Raw genomic sequence first — 12063 nt, 5'->3', positions numbered from 1 at the left:
CTTTGGAACTTAGTGCGCCGGGTCTTTGTCCAAAAAGATCAAAGGGATAGTCCACCAGGTTTCAAGCAACGGAAACCCTCCACTGCCATAAAAACACATGAGGGACTCCCAGACTATGAGAAATAAGATCCTCTGGTCTGATGAGACAAAAGATTGAACTTTTTGGTGTTAATTCTAAGTGGCATGGGTGGAGAATACCACACTGCTCATTACCTGTCAAATACAATCCCAACATTGAAACATGATGGAGACAGCTATGATTTTCAGCTGTAGAGACAGAACAACGGGTTGAAATTTAAGGAAAGAAGTATGTGGCCAATTGAAGAGATATCCTGGATGAAAACCTTTTCCCGAGTGCTCTGGACCTCAGACTGGGCAGAAGGTTCACCTTCCAACAAGAAAATGACACACAGCACATAGCTAAAATAACAAAGCAGTGGCTTCAGAACAACTCTGTGACCATTCTTGACTGGCCCAACCAGAGCCCTGATCTAAACACAATTGAGCATCTCTGTAGAGACTTGAAAACGGCTTCAACTAATGTTCACCATCCAACCTGAGGGAACTGGAGGGGATCTGCAAGGAAGAATGGCAGATGATCCCCAATTCTAGATGTGCATCATTTCCAAGACGACTCATGGCTGTACTAGCTCAAAAGCTGCTTCTACTCAATACTGAACAAATGGTCTGAATACTTATGACCACGGACTAAATTTCTTTTTTTTCCTGTCAGGATGGGGTGCAGAGTGTACATTATTGAGCAAAAAATTATTTTTTTTTTGATCTTACCAATTGGCTGCAGTGAAGCAAAGAGTGAATTTTTTTTTTACTTTTAAAACTTTGTAATTTCTGTAAAAAAGAAATCATACAGAGTCATATCATATACACGAAAATAATATTACAATAGTCCATAGACAAAAAATGTTCAGTCACTAAAATCTTATATTACACATACATATCAAATTTTTATTTTCTCATTACTTTAGGACCCCCCTTCACCTTCACTCTGTGTATAGCGGACTCACTTGTGAACTGAGCTTGCTCATAGGAAATGGGCTTAACACAGCTGAGAGTGTAATGCATTGTCAGATGCAACTTTGTGCTTTAAATAAAGAATATTTGGGCTCATTTATAGAGCACAGGAAAAGCGGTAATATCTTACATTTTTAGATGGACTCTTTAAAACCCTGTCATGCATCGTTAACTATTCAGCACAGGTCTGACTGTGCCCTGAGTCACAATTTATCCCTGGTTTACGCCAGTGACTGTGGGGCTTGCCACATGTTCTGCTGTCTTGCATAGATTGCCTACATTTTACTTGATTTACAGTCAGTTTCATTAACTAATTACATATCGGATGCTTTTTACCTGCTCTCAGCAGTGCGACATGTAATGGACTCTGCAGCATCCATAGTGCTAACAGAGAGAAAGAGAACGGTGGATTAGATTAAAGTGATGCTAAATATCATCCATAACAGCTTGAGTGCAAAAATAAATAAGTATTTAGAAGAATTTCTTTATAAACTGACTGATGTTTCTGTATGCACCATAATAGAAGAGAAAACTGCATGCAATGTCAAAGACATTGGGCACAGATATCTGTAGAATCATCCACAACCCCAACAATTATCAAACTGCAAGGTAGCAGCATGAGGCGATGGATGAAAGTGCTCCTCACAATAGCATAGGAAATAGTGTGGCATCACAGTCCCCATTGAATATACATGGCTGGATATCAGTATTTATTTGCCCCCTGTTCATTTAAAGAGAATTATACATAGAGGATGAACTGTATGTCACTGTGCTATGAAGCTCAATGGGGTATGTAAGGCCATTTGCTATGTAGCTCAGATTGAGAATACATTTTTAAGATTGCAGACTCATGAAAGCTGAGATGTTCCAGTAGCTTCCAGCTTCCAGTTATTAGAGATTCTGTTAATGGCAGGAAGCTTCACATTCACTATTGTTAGGGTCATCCTTTTTCCTAATAACAGGTTGAAGTCTTCCAGTGACAATCTCATCAGTTATTCCATAGAATGGGCATCTATTATAGGATCTCCAGGGTAGAGCTCAGGTAAGCTAATACCATTCACAACATACAAAGAAATCATCTAGTGGAGTGTTTGATCAAATTACTGAACACGGAATAGACATGTAGAAAAATGACTGGTTACACATCTTAATCAACAAGGCGGCAATGCTGTGACATCACTAGTTCTGCCAAGGGCCACTGGTGGCTGCTTAGAGTCTGACATTACACGTTTCCATGGACAAGTCTTGTTTTTTTTTACCTTCTTTATACATGTATTTATATCTGTGTACATTGTATGAGTTTTCAGATTCTCTTGTCTTTCAGTCTTTTAATATATCCACAATCTGCTTAGTATCCAGTAATGAATACATTCTTGTCTATTGTATTATGTAGTCAGGAGGTTTTTACACCTTTAGGCCAGATAATATTACATAATTTATATTACATTGTAATGACAATTCCATGGTCTCATGTAAAGGAAAGTATGGTGTTAAACTGATTTGTTTCACTTGGTATTAGTTTCTTTTAGTACTTTGCATAATAAGGGCCTGAAGTAAAGCACAATATGCTTGATGTAACCTGAATTGCACATCATATACATCACTTACAATAGTGTTCTGACAAAGAGCAAAATTAGTGGAGGATATCAAAGCCAAAACCTATAGACTTATAAGACATGATTAATGCTAACAGGTAGTAATAGAAGTCCTTTATGTCGACCTATGTTCTTCTGAATATTGAGTCTGTATGCACCAGGCAGCTCTGTACATAGCTACAGCATATATCTTACTCCCCTACAATTGGTGGTGCCATCCTGGACATGCCCATTATATTTTTAGTGTAGACAGTATCTTGATACTAAATATAAATATCTAAACAGATGAGCAGAACTCCATGTCATTGAATTATTTATTCACAAGTGGAAATTGCACTGTTTCAGCTAACTCATTGTAGCCATTCTCAAACAACTTTGCTTGAGAATGGCTACATTGAGTTAGCTGAAACATTGCAATTTCCACTTGTGAATAAATAATTCAACGACACGGAGGGCTGCTCGTCTGGATATTTGGATTGTTGGGGTCTTGAGCCGGATCCCTATAAACTTTCACCCAATTGCACTTCCTTTTGCTTTTGTTGCGCCTAAATATACGTATTTACATAGGCAATATTTATAAATGGATGTACATTAGAATAGGCAGCACCTAGGAAACACCCCAATAGACCAAATGGAGAATTGTTCATTTCCCATTGCATTAATAAAGTTGTATTGTATTGAAAAAGCCTGGATGCCAAACAGGAAACCAAATAGTGAAATCTGACTGACGGCAAACAACTACTCTGGGTGATGCTAAGGTCTATTGCCCACAAGTGAGTTTGATGCTTGCAACTCGCCTCATGTGCTTGCTGAAACTTCCAGCCCGAATGTTCATAAACCGGAACTGCACTCAGAGTGTCAGTCCAGTTATGGTTTATGAGCGCTCAGGTCGGACGTTCCAGCAAGCACATAAGCAAGTTCCATGCATCAAATTTTTTTTTGCTTTATATTGAACCCACTTAGTCCATATTATCAATGGGACATCTATACACCCTTAGTGTTGTTGGATTGGCTGATATTTTTCAATATATTTTTAATGGTTTTAAAATATATTTCTCTGTTGTATGAACTTTTTTTTAACAAAAAAGGGGCCCATTCACATATTTATAATATATATTTTAGGTGTTACTGGGCATATATTATTGTATGAGTATAACACTGATGCACTGATATTTGGACATTTGTCCTCTGTTTTGATAAACACCAGTGAATAGTTTAATTTTATTTTTTTTTGCTATGTATTACCTTAACCTTTATATGTACTTTATAGTTTTATTTGAAATAATAAATATCACCATAAGTCAAGACTGTGCCAGAGAATTGTGTTATCATGTACAATATTTATAAATGCAAGTTAATTGTAACTTTATTGGGCTCAGACTCTATGCTATGTCCTAGCAATGTCAAGCAGAATGCTATTGGGCCATCTATTTACAATAAAGTAATACTGCAAAGAGTCTGTGCATTCTATTTGTTGCTATATGGCAGAAGCTGGAAGTGATCTAGTAATGTGTGTGTAGTTATGTCTTTACATAAAATTTATTATACATAATAATAACAGTGAGAATTGTTAAATCATTTTGGAAAAATATCATACACAAAAACTAAGGAAAGTGCTAGCCAGACATCTAGTCAGATACCCAATGTCTTCACAAAGGCCTAACTAGTTTTACAGCCACATCATTTTTTTAGGTTGAAAATATGAAAAAATGTGTACTCCCTCCCTGATGCGTAAGGTTCCCTGGTCCCCTGCTGATTTTACTGGTTTGATTTACTCTACTACTGAAATGACATGTGCCCATGACAGCCAGACATGGCACATCAATGCTGCAGTAGATTTAACAAAGACTGCTGAGGAAAAAAGAAACTGACAGTGCAGGAGTGTTCAGGGATTTGTAGGGTGATTACAATTATCTTTGTTATTTTAACTCCTATTCACTTGGTTTTATTTTTATGGGGCTAAAAAAAACTCAGTGTTCACCAATTTGCCTCTACATTGATGGGCCATTCCCACACAGTTTGCCAGTTTGGCCACTTAGATATTCATACCATCAACTTTTATAGGGGTTTACTACAGGGCCGCATCTGCCATGGCGCCTCAGGCGGCAGAATGCTGATCCCTTTAAAGAGCGACGATTTTGCCGCTCTAAAGTGGGCGATTCGGGCGCCCATTAACGCCCGAATCGCTCCACAGCTAAATAAATTGCACCTGTCTCTTTAAGACACAGGCGCGATTTATATGCGGAGCGACGCAGCACCTTTCCGGCTGCTTCGTCGCTCCGTTCTAAGCAGTGACACAGGCGTCATGATGTCACGCCGCCTGTGTCACTGTGTGGAGCCTCGGCTCACAAAAGAGCCGCGTGAAGACTGGAGCCGCGCGCCGATAGAGCAGCTGCCTGCAGGTGAGTATGATTTTTATTATTTTTCAGGTAGTTTCATTAATTAAATGTGGCTGATATGCGGGTGGGGAGGTGTCATGTTATGTACTGTATGTATTTTATGGGGCAAGAAAACTTTTAATACTGGGGTGGGGGGGGGGGGCGGAAGCTATATATATTTTATACCGGGCTATATATATTTTATACTGGGGGGATGCTATATATATTATTTGGGGCTATGATTGTTTTATACTGGGGGGATACTATATATATTATTTGGGGCTACGATTTTTTATACTGGGGGGGTACTATACATATATTATTTGGGGCTATGATTATTTTATACTGGGGGGGTGCTATATATATTATTTGGGGCTATAATTATTTTATAATGGGGGGGGAAGCTATATATATAATTTGGGGTTATGATTGTTTTATACTGGGGGGGATGCTGTATATATTATATGGGGCCAGAATAATTTTATACGGGGGGGGGGGGCTGTATATATTATATGAGGCCAGATTCTTTTTTACTGGGGGGTTATATATTTAAATGGGGTCAGATTTCAGCATATTACTAAGCTGGGGGCTGTATATGGGATACAGTATATTACTAAGCTGGGAGGCTGTATATGGGGTACAGTATATTACTAAGCTGGGGGGATGTATATGGGATACAGTATATTACTAAGCTGGGGGCTGTATATGGGATACAGTATATTACTAAGCTGGGGGGGGCTGTATATGGGGTACAGTATATTACTAATCTGGAGGGGATCTGTATATGGGGTACAGTATATTACTAAGCTGGCGGCTGTATATTGGATACAGTATATTACTAAGCTGGGAGGCTGTATATGGGATGCAGTATATTACTAAGCTGGGGGATGTATATAGGGGACAGTATATTACTAAGCTGGGAGGATGTATATGGGATACAGTATATTACTAAGCTGGGAGGATGTATATGGGATACAGTATATTACTAAGCTGGGGGCTGTATATGGGATACAGTATATTACTAAGCTGGGGGGCTGTATATGGGGTACAGTATATTACTAAGCTGGGGGGGGCTGTATATGGGGTACAGTATATTACTAATCTGGAGGGGATCTGTATATGGGGTACAGTATATTACTAAGCTGGCGGCTGTATATTGGATACAGTATATTACTAAGCTGGGAGGCTGTATATGGGATGCAGTATATTACTAAGCTGGCGGATGTATATAGGGAACAGTATATTACTAAGCTGGGAGGATGTATATGGGATACAGTATATTACTAAGCTGGGAGGATGTATATGGGATACAGTATATTACTAAGCTGGGGCACTGCATATGGGATACAGTATATTAGTAATATTTAACCCTTACAATCCCTTTTATTTGTCAATTTCTCTAGCAGAGATGCTACTCTCTTTCTCTTTGGCAGTGAGAGAACATTCTATGTTCCATCATCCCTCTCGCAGTGTGGTTAAATGTAAAACTATAGTATGATGTATGGTCTTGTATTTGTGGACAAATGTATAGTTGTCCATTATGGATGTAACAGATATCACAGTACATTCTCTTTCATTTCTAATCCACAAAGATACCAGTTCAAAAACAGGAGTTCCATAATTTACTTGTAGAATATGGAGGGACAGGCCTCTTTTTCTACCATATTTTCATTTGAAGCTTATTACAAACCCTTAAACCTGCCCTCTGAAGTACATATGTCAGCACAGTTTTATTTTATAATTTTATTTATTGGTTGGATAATTTGTATGCATTGGGTAGCCATGTTAATGTTTTAGTTTCTTAGACTAGTTGCCTGCTGATGGCAAACAGGTAATGTTCATAGGAAGGAAGGAAGTGGATATTTTTGTACGGATGAGCAAATATTTGGATTTTTCTTCTCTTTTATGTTAATAGTAAAGTGGAAGGATGCAGAGGATTAACATTTCATGACAGTTTCCTACATAATGCTTTACCTGTACCTCCTCCAGATGTCCTGCTAGAGGTGCCTCTTTACTTGTTTAGTTTTCTTCCACCCAGCTGCTTGGTGGGTAATATTAGGGGGAAATATATAATTGAGGTTTTAGTTATATATCATTTATTGCAAGCGTTGTGTTATCCAGGACTATCCATCAGTATAGGGCATTTAAAACTCTTAGCTTACCGTGTGTCTGCGGAGAATGGTGTGGCTTCCACGTCAGAGCAGTGTGACAGAAATAGCCGTGTTATCTTTCTCTGGAGGCACTGCAGGGGGTATTGACTAGTATATACGCCCTATGTCTTCCTGGTGGATAAAATGTATGGCTTCTTTCTGTCAAGGCAACATCTCAGCTTCTTAAAACTGAGCATATTGGGCTTTTAAGACTAGTACAACACTGTGGGTCAACATGCTGGAATAGATCCGGTTAAACTCTGAGCTCTACTGCAATGCCTGAAATGAACAGCCCCCCGGTGGTGATATGCAAAGACCCAGCTAGAGATAACAGCAGGGGAGGGGGATCAGAGCTTGTACTATATCTGGTTATTTTAAAAAGTCTCAATTAGTAAAACGATTACCCTAATGGATGAATATTTTATGAGAATTGGCAAACGTGGTCCACCCCCTTTAATGGCAAGCAGTACAAATGTTACACAAAACACCATGCTTTCTGCTAATAGTACAGATTGATCATTACATTTTATTGAATTCAGGCGTTTTTCTGAGATTGTCAAGATCCTGTTTCAAAAAGTGCTCATCAAACCAATCATCTATTCTGGTGCTCCTGCCTTGCACTTCACTGTATGTCCATGGACTATTGATTCATTTATATCAGGCTGGAATTAGACCTTTTACATTGAGGATAGAGTAATTGAAACAATTACCTCCACCATAGCGATTGTGTAGGAGGTTGCATAGTGAATAACATGTGCAAAAAGGTTTGTGACAACCTGATAATGCTTGTATTTATCTTCTATGAAATGCCGTTTTGATCTTGACTGTTTCTAAGCAGCCATATTTTCTCTGAGAACATGCAGAACAGGCTTTGAGTCATACATATTTTCCAGAGCTGCTTGTTTGGATCAGATATGCCTTGTTGTCAAGAATATGGATGTGTGTTATGTGTCAAGCCTAATTGCTGCTTCACTTTGCTTGCTGAGGAAACCATGTACTGCTTACAGTCCTCAGTACTGTGTGGCCCCTCGCTATAAAAAGTCTACTTCAAACATTCTGTGCCGCATTTACCTAATAATAAATGTGCAATGGTCTGCTGTCTTTTCAGTTACGCAAAAAACTAACCAAGGCGATGTGAAGAATTATGTACAGGTAATTAGCTACAAGATGTAGTCATTATGGGAACAAGCTCCAACTATTACACATTGGCAATTGTTTACCAAATATTTAATGAATCTAAACCATATTTTTGTTTTTTACCATTCCTAGAAATTGTACAATGGTATAGCAATTTGGAGATATGTAATGGTTATTGTTACAAGTCTAATTTAGTTCTGTGAGTCAGAATTCTGTTCGATTTGTTTTTATCTTTTCTCATAATTGCGTTTGTTCACATACAACTTTAGTGTTTCAAGATTTTGATAGCTGGAGTTAAGTAAATATCATGACTGGTATAATATTCTGCCCAAAGCTGTTTTTGAAGAAAGTAGCACTTTTAGCAAAAGGCACCCATATTCATTGTCAGGAAAGTTGCATTCTACATAGCTATGTGAATATACATTTGGTTATAGACATTAGGTATTTACTATGTTCCAATTAGGTGCCGTCATGGGAAGTAAAACTTTAGGATTGGTCTAGATACATCACCCAGATGCATCAATTGTTTGGACGCAGGGATTAGAAAAACAGTTTGTTGGATAATAATTTATGTGGAGAACACATCTATCTACAAGTACAAGTAATTTTAAGGACTTTATGAAAATACCTATCATGTATCAGACAGAGAGGGAGTCCACACCTATACGACATAGGTATTAGGCCTCATGAACATGTTGTTTTGGGACATATGCTAGCCAATTACTCAATGAATAGCACATATCTCCATGTATTTCTGTAGGCTCAGACATGGCTATAGCTTCCATAGCCACGTGCGTGAGCTGACTTCCCAGGCTTCAAAACACAGAGCAGGTCCTGTTCAAGCCAGAGTTGGGCAATTTGGGCAGTCAATTGTCATCAGCAATTGAGTGAACCTTGATTGTTTGTGGGCAATTTGTTCATGTGTTCAGATAAAGTAATTTATGATGAACTTATAGTAAGGTAAGTATAGCATTGTAAACCCTGATTAATCTTAGATAAATTAGTTTTTTTTTTTTTTTTGTCCAAAGCATTGTATAATATTAATTGTTGTCAGTAGCGCATGCCACAATTTTTATGTTATCATAAAAGATGCAGTCAGGTGGTTAACAAGTAAACCATTGTAGTTTGAATGCTGGACATGTTTACTTTGGGTAAAGATCAGGCATTAACTATGTATAATGTTTGTCGCCCCATGTAAAAGGCCCTTGTAAGAAACAACAATTAAGATGTCTTGTTTGCAAATGAGTTAAGTGTCTCATCACACGGTTCTTCACACAGAGATTGCTTATTGTTTTGTGTTGGTAAGAGTTATTATGCATGGAAGGAAGCAGAACCCAGAGGTGGTCATCACCATTAGCATGAATGGGATTACAGCTTGCCAGCAGTATAACTGTCCCAAAAATTGTGAATATGTAACCCATGAGAACAACGCAACACCAGCATTAAAGTCAGAAAAGCAATTCCATGTGGAATTGAATGTAAAAGAATTATATAACACCTTTATTTGAAACTGAAACTGTTTGGTCCGGTGAGAAATGGACACAGAGGCATTCTGGCTTTTGATGTACTTGAGGGCAAAATGTTGGCAGGAAATTTTGTTTTGGGCAATGGTACTTAGGAAATAACTCTTTTATTCAGCCTTTTTCTACATTGTTTAACTTTATAGATCAAAATTTTGGTTAATTACTGCAAAGAAAATAATTGACCTCTAAAGGAAGGAGCCCTAAAAATCAGAACTGTATTTTCCATTCATATTGCTGGTCAAGGGCTTGTTTTTTGCATTGAAAGATTTTTTTTTACAGTGTCCTTCTTAGTTGCCAAGGACTTATTTAACGAATCATATTAACTCATTCTGGAGGGTATGAAAAAAAAAACATTAATTCTGACAATTTACACAAAATTTTCCATATAACAGATATAACATGTTATCTTTATTATCCAGGTCAGTATGATTCAGAGGATAGCTAGTTTATTAAGTTTTATTATGTTATGCTAAATGAAGAAAACACTTTTCTTTAAAAGGTCATTAGTCTTTCCTTTTCTATTTTCTTAAAGTTATAACTATTTTACTGTCTCACCTACAGAGCTAGTTGGGGCTTGTTTTTTCCAAGATGAAATTACATTTTTATTGATACCATTCTGGGGAATGTGGGACTTTTTGATATTTTTTTAATTGGCTTTTTTTAGGCAAATTGTTAAATTATTAGAGTATATCCTCCCCTGCGAAGTAAATTCACATCATGATGCTGTTACAGGGGTTGTCAGTTTTTAATATTGTCCCAGATGATGTGAAAATAGTAAAGAACCTAGTCGTTGCCTATGGTTCAGCACCGCGCCTCCAATCACCACCAACCTATGTAGCAGTGAAATGCTGTTAATTGTAGTAAACCTGTTATGTGGCACCTATATACCTGCAGTGCAATATCTTCAGACGATGTTGATGGGTTTCCATGACAGCCCATTGCTTCTTGTATTGCAGTATGTGCAGTATGTTGTATGAGCACTCGGGTCCCCTAGGGTTTAAACACCCTAGAGAACTGCAAAAAAAACAAGAGAAAAAAAAAATGTTTTGCTTATTTGAATATATATTCTACAGTAAGGTGTCTGCACTTTTCATACAATATTTAAGATGTCTTAACAAGGAATACATAATAACCAGGGATAGCCTGAATAACAAGACTTTTATAATTAACAGATTCATCATTTGAGGTCGCACCTTATCTAATTCATATCTACCCTTTAAAAAAGTGCTTTCTGGACAGGAATTATTTAATGCCTATTTTTCTGAGCAGTTACCATATATTTCTTGACCCACATTCCTAACCCCTTCATTGATTTGAGGATGCATAACAGTAAAGGTTATTGGGTAAAGACCTCTTGAGAAAAGTGACATTTACGCATGCTAGATGTAACAGTAGATCAAGCATGTAGTCGTGCGTGCTAGCCATAGGGATTCTGATGCTAAAATATTAATAAAGATATATCTACAGCCTTTACAGTCATAGAACAGCTCAAGGCTATTAAGATACATTATATATTCCGTTAAACAAAGATACTGTGAATCTAAGGAACATAAAGCAAATAAACTGATCCATATTCGCTGCTGATCACCCTGTAAGCATTTTTAAACACTATTCTTATATAAATTACTCACAGGATACCTGGGAGGGCAGCACAGGATGATATAGTCCTTGACATTATAAATTATATTAATGTGATATGGATCACAAGGAAGCATCACATATCCTGCTGTCAAGGACCTTACTTATTATTGAGGTCTTGAGCCTCCCTATTCTAGTAAGCATTAACCACAGTTCACATCAGAACAGGATATTACAGAGTCAGAAATCAAATTTTAAAAACAAAAAGAAGAGATGGACTAAATGGTTACAGGATATTCTGAGAATACAGTTGTATTATCATTCATAACAGGCATTAAACTAGTAGCCTTTCCACATTATTGGAATGGTGGTGCCTCTAATGATGGTGCCTCTAAGGGAGCAAATAATAAATTCTATGGATTGATGATAACCAGATTGACCCAACATAATGTACAAAGAGGTGGAAAGCCTCAATGACCAGGTCATGGTTACCGGAGCTATAAGGTGCTTTGCTGACCTGGGCTGATCAGTTAAAAAACTTGCTGGATCTGCACAAAAGTCACACAGTCACAGTTCCCCATACAGAGCAGTTTTACTGCAAGAACAACAATTTTTCATGTTTTATATTTGCAGTCACTTCTAGGAGGAAAGAAATGATTTCTGCCTTTAA

General features: G+C 37.6%; 1 protein-coding gene and 1 long non-coding RNA gene across 4 annotated transcripts in view; one reads left to right on the top strand and one right to left on the bottom strand.

Moving 5' to 3' along the window:
* LINGO1 (leucine rich repeat and Ig domain containing 1) overlaps positions 1-12063 on the top strand; it is a 231142-nt gene that overhangs the window by 89109 nt on the left and 129970 nt on the right. The window lies entirely within an intron of this gene.
* Positions 1-12063, bottom strand: part of LOC140125659 (uncharacterized) — a 42819-nt gene that overhangs the window by 30177 nt on the left and 579 nt on the right. The window contains exon 2 of one of the 2 annotated variants that reach the window (XR_011854677.1): positions 10704-10829. This is a non-coding gene — a long non-coding RNA (uncharacterized lncRNA). Of the gene's footprint in view, positions 1-10541; positions 10830-12063 lie in introns of those variants that run through there. The other variant, XR_011854678.1, reaches the window with a different exon arrangement.

Source organism: Engystomops pustulosus, chromosome 4 (assembly GCF_040894005.1).
Source record: "Engystomops pustulosus chromosome 4, aEngPut4.maternal, whole genome shotgun sequence".
Lineage (NCBI taxonomy): Eukaryota > Metazoa > Chordata > Amphibia > Anura > Leptodactylidae > Engystomops > Engystomops pustulosus.
This window is presented reverse-complemented; position numbering and strand designations above follow the sequence as displayed.